At 44.1% G+C, this 10,889-nt stretch overlaps 2 non-coding genes across 2 annotated transcripts; one reads left to right on the top strand and one right to left on the bottom strand.

The window, feature by feature from the left end:
• Nucleotides 1-9,498: 9,498 nt before the first annotated feature.
• Nucleotides 9,499-9,573, bottom strand: Trnat-ugu (transfer RNA threonine (anticodon UGU)). The gene has a single exon. It is a non-coding gene; the product is annotated as a tRNA-Thr (tRNA).
• Nucleotides 9,574-10,056: 483 nt separating this feature from the next.
• Nucleotides 10,057-10,131, top strand: Trnat-ugu (transfer RNA threonine (anticodon UGU)). Its single transcript has one exon. It is a non-coding gene; the product is annotated as a tRNA-Thr (tRNA).
• The last annotated feature ends 758 nt before the right edge of the window (nucleotides 10,132-10,889 follow it).

Raw genomic sequence — 10,889 nt, 5'->3', positions numbered from 1 at the left:
TTACCCTAGCTCCCCTCCTATCAGACCCAAATTTTAAACTTATCCACATACTTCTTATATTATGACCATTGCCTATTTCCGAAAAGAACATGTTTGATGTCTTATAATTAAATGTTTCCCTGAGTCATTTAAGTCTTTTTTTATTATCTACGATAATGATCGAAGCAGACGAAATGAATTAAAATTTGTGCTGAGGCCGGGACATATCTTTTTTTAATCTCATTTTGTTCGTTATTGATCGTTGTGGACGTCACATGACATCCGTTAATTTCATTTGTTGATCCTTCCGCTCAGTTTCTTTATTACAGAGACCAATCAGCCCTCTGACCGAACACACTGAGCTACCATGCCGGCTATGGACTCGAGCCCGGGTCTTCGTGCTTGCTAGGCAGAAATGCTAACTATTACACTACCACAGCACGATGGTCAACATTGCTGCACGAACTACGTCGACCCGAATGCCCTCCCCAACACAAAATTCAATTCATTTTTCCCTTACATATATTCACACTACTGCCAAGGCTCTCCGATATTGGCAAGCACCCCAGCATTGGACGTAATGGATCGTCCTTGTACCATTGGTGAACCTATAGATCTTATAATTAAATGTTTCCCTGAGACAATTCAGTCTCTTTTTATTATCTACAATAATGATCGAAGAAGATGAAATGAATTAAAATTTGTACTGCAGGCGGGACTCGAACGCGTGTCCTCTTGCTTGCTAGGCAGATATGCTAATCTTTTTATTATTAATCTTATTTTGTTCGTGTTCGTTCGTTGTATCTGCTCGTGGCGGACGTCGCAAGACACCCGTTTCAGTTCGTCGTTGATCCATCAACTCAATTTTTTATTACAAAGGGCAGCTAACCCTCTGACCGAACACGTTGAGTTACCGTGCCGGCACGCTGTTACGTTACCACAGCACGATGGTCAACATTGCTGCACGACCTACCTAAGCCGAATGCCCTCCTCAACACAAACTTCAATTCACTTTTCTCTTATATATTGTCACCACTGCCAGGGCTCTACGATATTGGCAAGCACCCCAGCATTGGACGTAATGGCAGTAGTGACAATATATAAGGGAAAAATGAATTGAAGTTTGTGTTGGGGAGGATGCTCGGCTTAGGTAGTTCGTGCAGCGGTGTTGACCATTGCGCCGTGGTAGTGTAATGGTTAGCATTTCTGCCTAGCAAGAAAGAAGACCTGGGTTCGAGTCCTGGCCACAGCACAAACTTCAATTCATTTTGTCTGCTTCCATCATGTTTTATGTCATTAATTCCTTCGTCTCTTGATTTATAATGGCTGCATGACCAAAATAATGTCTGTTCTATCAGACATGTTCGGAAGAATAAACACCACAAATATAATTAAGGTGAGAGCGGCCAAAAGTCACTTCAGTACTGATGCAAACCACGCTCCAACTGTTACAGGAATCGGCGAAATGCCGCGAGTAATGAGAATAATGAGCAAGGAGCGCTATCCCAGTAGCGTGCGTATAAGCTCAGAATTTGGGTCTGACGAGAGGCGTGCCGGGGTGCGCTGCCTATTGTGTCTGGATGGCGCAGTGTAGCATCTGCCCAGTAAGCTGCCCTCTGTAGTAAGGAAAACTGAGTAACTGGATCAACTATGAACCTGAACGGGTCTCATGCGACGTTCGCCTCGAACAGATGCAAAGACCAATAACGAACCAAATGAGATAAAAAAAGCAACCAGGAGACCTGGGTTCGAACCCCGATCTGGCAAATATTTTCAACTTCCCGCAGTGATTTAAATCAACGCCCACTGGCATCTAATGTTGATAACTCCTTCGTGTCTTGAGATATTAACGTAGTGTGGCACACATATTTCAACAGCAGCATGAAAAATCTAAAACGATATTAAGGGTGACATCTGCATCTTTACTTATGTACACTTCCGCAAACGACCGTAAGGTGCATGGCGCAGAGTACCTTGTACGACTGTTAGTTATTCCCATTCCCACTCCATCCGCAAATGAAGCGAAATAAAAACGACTGTCTAGATCAGGGGCGGGCAAACGTTGCACGCGGCTCATGAGCGCACAGCGCTGCACGTGTGCTGCTCGCGTGCAATCGTCGAATGGGGCAGTGGCGACAGCCGGCAGGTTGCGGCAGTGTAGTGCCAGGCTAAGCTGCGGACGTCGATGCGTAGCGACCACTACGTAGTGAACGTTGTATTTCAAGAACCAGAAAATGCAGAGTGAAACAAGGAGACGGAGAAGTGGAGATTTGCTATCTTTTAAAAAGTAATGGGAGAATCATGTTTTCTTTGTGCAAAAACGTGAAAATTCAAAATGTTTAATATGTGGCAGTATTCTCGCTGGTCAGCGGAAGTTTAGTATTGAAGGCCATTATAACAAATTTCACAAGGACGAGTACAATTTATTGTCGGATTCTGAGCGGATGGGGAAATTGACTGAGCTTAAGAAGAGCGATCTGACGATACTAGATGAATCTGTCGTAGTTGCTGTGGTCACGAGAGATCTGGGACTTCCTTTCGTCATGTCTCTCATGTAACTGATTTAACATTTTATGGAGCACCGTTTTCAATTTTTCAGGACGACAACAATAATAGCCCAGCGGTACGAGCTTAATATAGCGAGAGCTGGAGAACCATTTGCTGAATTAGTAAGTGTCGTTTAAGAGCAAACATCAGTGATGAGAATTTAAGTAACTGCTTGCGTTTGTCTGTATGTAGAAATTTTGTTCCACTTCACCTGTGATAATTAAATAAAACGTATCGTAGGCAATAGGTACTCTTTCAAACCACGATATATTTCAAGCACTACTACTACTAATCTTATTCCTACATTCAATAAAGCAAGCTAGGAAACAAAACGCATTGCAGAGGAAGGAGCGGACAGAGGGTATGGTGGGGAGGGGAAATAAGCGGGTGACCAGCTTGCCCCTGTGTGCACGCAGAACACCTGTTAACTGCACGCGTGCAAGTGCACCGCACACGTGCAGGATTCCTGCCCGCCCTTGGTCTAGATGGTTCTGTACAAGCCCTGATTTCTCGTATCTTCGCGGGCCGTATCTGACATGTACGTTGGTTTTTGCAGAACTGTTGTGCAGCTGGCCGCAAATGACGAACCACGAAGTATTTTCATAACACTCACGTGTTAATCAAACCAATTGTTAACAAATCTACGTAGGTGCACGCCTCTGAATTCTTCGGAGTCTTCCTTCAAACCAACCTGTCGGGAATTCCAGACCGCCCGAGCAGTACGCAAGAAAGAGTTGCACAACTGATGTCTTCGCTGTCTCCTTTATAAATGAGCTACACTTTACCATAATTCTCCTAATAAACGATAACTCGCCTTCCCTACGACCGGCCTTACGTGCTCCACCCATTTCAAGTGTCTTTGCATCGTTACATCTAAATATTTAAACAATGTGACTGTGTCCAGCAGCAAACCACTAATTATATATCTGATCATTACAGGACTCTTTTTCCGACTCATCTGTATTATTTACATCTTCCCATATTGTCTCTACTAAATTTTGTTTATTGACGTTTCTGCGTCCTGTTTTGAACCGAGACCTCGACAATCTCTCTTTCCTCAGTATTTTCCGAATTTCACAGAACCAATTAGAAACTCTATTCAAGTCTCCTGCTTCCTCATACAGTCACTCAACGAAGACACTTTCCCTTACGCTACAGTGTCATCAGCAAACAGTTCCACATCGCTGCTCACTGTGGCACTCCTCTTGATACCTTTGTCTCTGATCAACATTCGCCGTTCAGGATAAAGTACTGAATTCTATTACATACAAAATCTCCGAACCAATCACATATCTCACAACATATTCCGTATGCTCGAATCTTCGTTAACATCCTGTAGCATTGCACTGTGTGGCAGTTTAGAAATATGAAATCTGCCCTTGGCCTTCAGCCATGGTATGCCTGATATTATGCGAGAAAAGGGCAAGCTGAGTATCGGACGAGAGATGCTTTCTAAACCCGTGTTCATTATGTGTACAGAAGCTTTTCCATCTGAAAGATATTTATTGTATTCGAACTCAGAATGTGTTCGAAAATTCTGCAATAAATCGATGTTAAGGATATTAGTTTGTAATTCTGCAGGTTCATTGTTTTAAATTCTTATATGCGGGAGTAATCTCTATTTTTCTCCCTCAGTCGATTCTGACTTTCCTCTGGGCTAGAGTCTCGCCATATATGGAAGATTAGTAAAGCGCCAGTGCTGAAAAGTATTCTCTCTAAAACCGAATTGGGATTCCACCCGGACATGGTGACTTATTTATTTTCAATTCTTGCATCTGCTATTCTACGTCAAGAATGCCTAGTTGTATGTCCTCCACAAAAGGAGTGTGTATGGAGGTCCGACGATTGTAATGTGCACCTGCGACACTTTTGAGTGAATGGTTTTAAACATGAGGTTTGAAACGTCAGCTTTCCTTTTGCTGTTGTCTATTGTCACACCAGACGGGTCTACTACTGACTACTACGTAGATAGAAGCCTTTGACCCACTTAGCGATTTTATACATGACCAGAATTTTACAGGATTTTCGACACGGTCTTTAACTGAGGTATGACGCTGAAAGTTGATTGCTTTGCGCATCGACCCCTTTATAGACTACTAATTTTTGTTTGTCGAAATTTCTACATTGTTTTTGAATTGCAAATGTGAAAATCTCAATTTTTTTCCAAATTTTGTTTTCAAACTTCCGTCCTGAATCCACTCACTCGGCACGTATTTTTCCGGAGCCCCGATTTACGATAAGTTTGAACTTTGCCCATAGTTCTTCTACGTCCGTCATATTAGAACAGAATGATGCCCATTCATCATCTGAGTCGGATGCTAGGAACTGCTTATCTGGTCTTTCCAGCATAAAAACTCTCCTGGCCTTATTGGTGGATTTATTAACTTTAGTAACCATCGTGGCTACGGTGAATCCGTGATCGCTAATCTCTATCTCTATAGTGACACTGTCGATAAGGTCAGACCTGTTTGTAGCTACAAGGTCTAAGATATTTCCATTGTATGTGTGGGTTGTCGAACTAGCCGCCCAAGACAGTTCTCTGAGAAAGCGTTCAGAACTATTTCGCTCGTGCCACATGTGATGAATCCATAGACGTCCCAGTCCTATACCCTATGGGCTAACGTCGCCTCCAACTAATATTGCGTCACCGGGGTACTAGCGTTATACTGAGCGTATACTTTCTTTGAATGATTCAGCAAATGTTACGACGAAATCGGGTATTTCGTAAATATATCCGATGATAAATTTCAGTTCGCCTAGGTTGGCTACTCGTGTCCATATAACTACACAGTCATATGTAGTTTCGGTCTCGGTGAATATAATATTTTTGTTGATTTCAATGGAAAGTCTCCCTTTTTCGAACTATCACCGGGTCTAAAAAAAAAAAATCCTCTATCCGAGGAGCTGCTTCCGTATGTAATGCACAGATCCAAAGAAACCGAAAGAAAGCCATCGGAAAAAAATGAATAGTAAACTTACGGAGAATCTTATAAAGGAGCAACAGGTAAAATGAGTTCGATACGTCCATCGAATTTCAAAAGGTCACCTGCCAACGTTAATGAAGGTAGTAAGTGTAGATGCCAAGAAGTAACGAGGACTGCTAAGAAATGTGTGGGAAAATGGGAGAGAAGAGAAGACACACCTCAGGAGAGAAGAGGAAGAAAGGGAAGTAGCCGCGACTGTAGGCAGAGACATCTAGCTGGAGGTTCATCATATCCTCTTCATCGAGAAGTGGATCAGGATCAGATTATGCAACTATGTAACATACGTGTCTATCCTTCGGCACACTTACGCGGAGCTTCGCAGAACGGGCTGCATTTTGTAATAATTTTAGCCATACCCAGCGCCACCCCTTTCCAAACGTCCCTTCCTCCATCCTACTACGGTGATAGGAGCCAAACTCGCTGTATTCATCTCTCTCTCTCTTTCTCTCTCTCTCTCTCTCTCTCTCTCTCTCTCTCTCTCTCTCTCTCTCTCTCACACACACACACACACACACACACACACACACACACGCGCGTTATTTACCAAAATGTCTGCTTTATCAGTGTACTGCATCATCAATAATAGCAGAAAAACTACGCTCTGGTGTAACTTACAGAATTTCCAATAACAAAATACAATGGCGTCCAAAATTAAAGCAACAAATCGAAATTTTGCAAGGCTATGTTTATTTTGCCACAAAACAGTATAACCAAGTAATAGTAAAGTAGAAACAATATAAAGAATACAGAATGCAAACAACTGCAAGCATAACGGTAGATAAAAACGTTCTTCGTTTTTTCCATCTTAACGGATTTACACACACATTCCGACAACTGGTTAATGCGCCCAGCATGGGATGTGATCACTTGGGCAACATACAGGCCTGACAAACGACGGTGAGTGCTGTGACTGATGTCATCAATCTCATGTTGAGGCAAAAATGCCCATTCTTCCTGCAGCGCTGCTTGCAAGCGTTCGAGATGCTTGGTGGATGCTGACGTGATATAACCCGTCTCTAGAGCATCCCAGACGCGCTCTGTGGAATTTAAGTCGGGGGAGCTAGCAGGTCACGCCATGGGTGCAATAGCTTTCGTTTCCAAGAAAACGTCAACCACACGCGCTTTATGAGGAAGTCTGGGCCCACAGCACCTCGCAACAATCACACTTGAGGTCCCAAAATCTCCACACGATACCTGAGAGCAGTTAAACATTGCCGATTTAACCGTACAATTTCATGAAGAGGTGTACGAGTGGTCAACATAATCCCCGCCCACACGATTAGGTATCATCCTCGATATTAGTCTCTTTCCACAGAAGTTGGGATCCGAAATAGCGTTCCACGTACCCTCCAGATGCGAATCCGTCGAGAATCACTGTCCAGACCAAATCGCGACTCATCTGTAGAAAGAACATTGGCCCGCTGTTCGACCGTTCAGGTGGCATGTTGACGGCTCCACTCTAGACGTTCCGTTCCCTTCGGTAAAGGCGCGTCGGAGGTACACATGCAGTAAAGGCCACTGTGCCGAAACCTGTACACCGTTTGCCTCGTTGCAACGCGTCCAGTGGATGCTGCTAGGTCAGATGCCAGTTGCCGTACAGTACTAAGGCGGTACTGCCGTGCCCTTACAGCTAAACAACGGTTCTCTCTTTCTGATGTCACACGTGGTCGGCCCCGCCTTTTCTTCTGGGTACAGTTTCGTTCTCTATAAACTGTCATCACTCCCGAAGTCCGCCCACGGTAGCTGAACGAAAAAAAAAAAAAGTCAGCGCGAGAGAATGTCAATCCTAAGGGCCCGGGTTCGTTTCCCGGCTGGGTCGGAGATTTTCACCGATCAGGGACTGGGTGTTGTGTTGTCCTAATCATCATCATTTCATCCCCATCGACGCGCAAGTCGCCAAAGTTGTGTCAAATCGAAAGACTTGCACCCGGCGAACGGTCTACCCGACGGGAGGCCCTAGTCACACGAGATTTACATTTTATTTGTCACATCCGAAAAACAACAGAACGATTCACATTAACCCATCGGGCCACATCAGTTAGCGACTGTCCTGCTTCCGTTCTTCCCATGGCCCTGCACCACAGAGAGCCTGGTAGGCGTCTTCTCTGTGCCATACTGCCGGCCGCGGTGGCCGTGCGGTTCTGGCGCTGCAGTCCGGAACCGCGGGACTGTCACAGTCGCAGGTTCGAATCCTGCCTCGGGCATGGGTGTGTGTGATGTCCTTAGGTTAGTTACGTTTAAGTAGTTCTAAGTTCTAGGCGACTGATGACCTCAGAAGTTAAGTCGCATAGTGCTCAGAGCCATTTGAACCATTTGAACCATCTGTGCCATACTGGACCGTCAGTGACTGTGTACAAAGCGATTGTGGATATGGGACTACCTGGCGAACACTACCCCGTTTGATAGGTGCCCTGACCTCATCATTGGCGTGGTTGTCCGTGACCAGAATGCCATCATGCGTGCAGGAAACGATCGTACGGTCATCTGTTGAAAGTTTATATGATTATACCGTGAATTAGACACAGGACGGGGAAATAGTGGTTTGTTGCCTTAATTCTGGACACCAGTGAACCTAAATTCCTAAAATTCTCTCTCCCTTCTTTTTCTCTCTCCTTCACTAACGGGGAAAGAAAATTAGAAATAAAAGTACTTATTCAACATTGTTATTATAAAAAAAGCACATTCAACTAAAGCAAAATTTGAAAACGTTTGTTTCTTATGCTTGATTGCCTGCTTTATAATTTTATCAATAAAGTCATCAATGTCATCTTCATCATTATCACCTTCCCCTTCCTCTATCTCTTCCTCCTCTGTAATACGATCAGCAACTGTAAAGAAAGAACAAATCATAAGATAATGCATTTTCCAACAGGATGATATTTGTAAAAGAATGTGAACCCTGGCAAATTTCAATAAAAATGGACTCACCTTCAATGTGTCTGCTCTCACTTCTCTCCAACAACAACGAAATAAATTCCCTTTCCCTATCTCCTCCTCCGCTCCTTCCTCTTCTTTCTTCATCAGTTGTAAGATCGATAACTGTAAAGGAAGAGCAAATCAAGACTTTATAATCGTGAACCTAAGTCGAACTTAATCTGGAGTATAGTTTGTACATAACTGAAATGTGAACTTTAAGAGGTTCAAGACAAGAAGAGACTGCTAAATATCAGATAGGGTAACTAACGAGAAGGCCTTTCTTTTCATGGTACTCTTTGTAAGCGCTTGATGGTACAACATTGGTACACACTGCCTCCTTGGTCTCTTATCAGTAGCACTGCATCTTGATGGAGTTATTATCGTTGCAAAAACAATTCCAGCCACTTCTTGCTATGTTTCCCATCTTTAATGGAAGTATCCAGCTTCAAGGCGCCTTTTTATAGCTTTGACCGCATACGCAGAGGTTCGGTCCTCGGGTTTAACAGGACGGAGCAAGTGCTGGAGCGTCAGTCACCTCGGCTCACTCTGGAGATGGCTGGGCGGTGTCCAACCGAAATATTAAAAGAAGAAGCTGAATTTATGCGGCTGCAAGCCCGAAATTTTATGGAACAATCTTCCACGCACTTCGATATCACCCCACGCTATTGGCTTCTGTTATTTTCAGAACGACACCTGAAGATGAGCGAATAAGACCCCGAAACCGGTCGTGTCCTCAATAAAAGGACCTTACAACTGAAGCGGTATTTTCAACCTCTCGTTTAGCGCTCAGTAGCGGATGTTCCTCCTCCAGGATTGTTTGTAAATGTATGAATATTTATGGCGATCACTTTTGAAATAATAAACAGTTTACTTAACTTCTTTCCATCTGTCACGTTTTCATTTGACTACTCCTTGTATCAAAGACTGGTCGAACTGTAATGCACCAAATGGTTAAGTTTATTTCGTTTTTGAAACTGTGAAAGTGATTTACAGACATGAAATGATAGTTAAATGGACACCCTAGCTGCAAGCAGGCGTTGATACACTTCATTGGGGACATGTTGAAAATGTGTGCCCCGACCGGGACTCGAACCCGGGATCTCCTGCTTACATGGCAGACGCTCTATCCATCTGAGCCACCGCGGGCACAGAGGATAGTGCGTCTGCAGGGACTTATCCCTTGTACGCTCCCCGTGAGATCCACATTCCCGACATGTCCACATCACTACATTCGTAGTGCGCCTAATAGATGTTTGCCCATCATACTCATTACTCGTGGCAGATTAATCTACCAAGTCCCGTACGAGTTCGGGCATAGCGTGTGCGTTCGCACAAGAAGGTCAATGGCCGGGAAGCCATATTTTTAACTATATATGACGGTAGTTCCTGTTCCCGAAACAGGAACTGTTCTTTCGGGAACAGGAACTGCCGTCATGTATAGTTAAAAATATGGCTTCCCGGCCATTGACCTTCTTGTGCGAACGCACACGCTATGCCCGAACTCGTACGGGACCTCGTAGATTAATATCTATTAGGCGCACTACGAATGTAGTGGTATGGACATGTTGGGAATGTGGATCTCACGGGGAGCGTGCAAGGGATAAGTCCCTGCAGACGCACTATCCTCTGTGCCCGCGGTGGCCCAGATGGATAGAGCGCCTGCCATGTAAGCAGGAGATCCCGGGTTCGAGTCCCGGTCGGGGCACACATTTTCAACAGGTCCCCAATGAAGTGTATCAACGCCTGCTTGCAGCTAGGGTGTCCATTTAATTATCATTTCATTTCTAGCAAAGCTGCATGGTCATCCACGGTAACTGTTCTTTCGGGAACAGGAACTACCGTCATATGTAGTGATTTACAGACATTTTTGATATGTATGTAATAGGGTCTGTCCTCAGCCATTATTTTGAGACGGCGCTAGTCCATGTAAAAAAGCACATGAATCAGCAACGCCTATTCATTCAAATAACCACCACAGAGTAAAAGTTGGAACAGTGTGAGTTTTTTGGCCTACCGATAGCAGCAACGAAGACCCTACAGCCCTTGCAAAGTTAATTTTTAGGATTTGCCTGCCGCCATTTTCTGCCAGTAGAGCGCTGAGGGATCTCGACCTTTTCTGTTTTAGGTAATGTGCTCCCCTTCCCCTCTGTGCCATTTTATTTTGTACGTTCACCGTGTTCACCTGCCTGTGGGACTAGTGAATGTTGTTGATTTGAATTTACGCCACATTCTCTGACCTTCATGCATAAAACACGTCTCACTGCGAAAACCATACGGACAGACCTACAATAAATGGTTTCATTAAAGAAGGAGAGTTGAGACGACTTTCATTAGAAGTAGAATATAAATTAATTAATTCACATTATAATCACCAGACTGTAGTCATTTACACCCCGCTATATGGTTGCGAAACCTCGACGTTATATTGCTGTGATCTGAAGAAACTAAAACGCTTCAACCAAC

Source organism: Schistocerca cancellata, chromosome 6 (assembly GCF_023864275.1).
Source record: "Schistocerca cancellata isolate TAMUIC-IGC-003103 chromosome 6, iqSchCanc2.1, whole genome shotgun sequence".
NCBI lineage: Eukaryota > Metazoa > Arthropoda > Insecta > Orthoptera > Acrididae > Schistocerca > Schistocerca cancellata.
The sequence above is the reverse complement of the archived record's forward strand: the minus strand, read 5'-3'. Positions and strand labels throughout refer to the sequence as shown.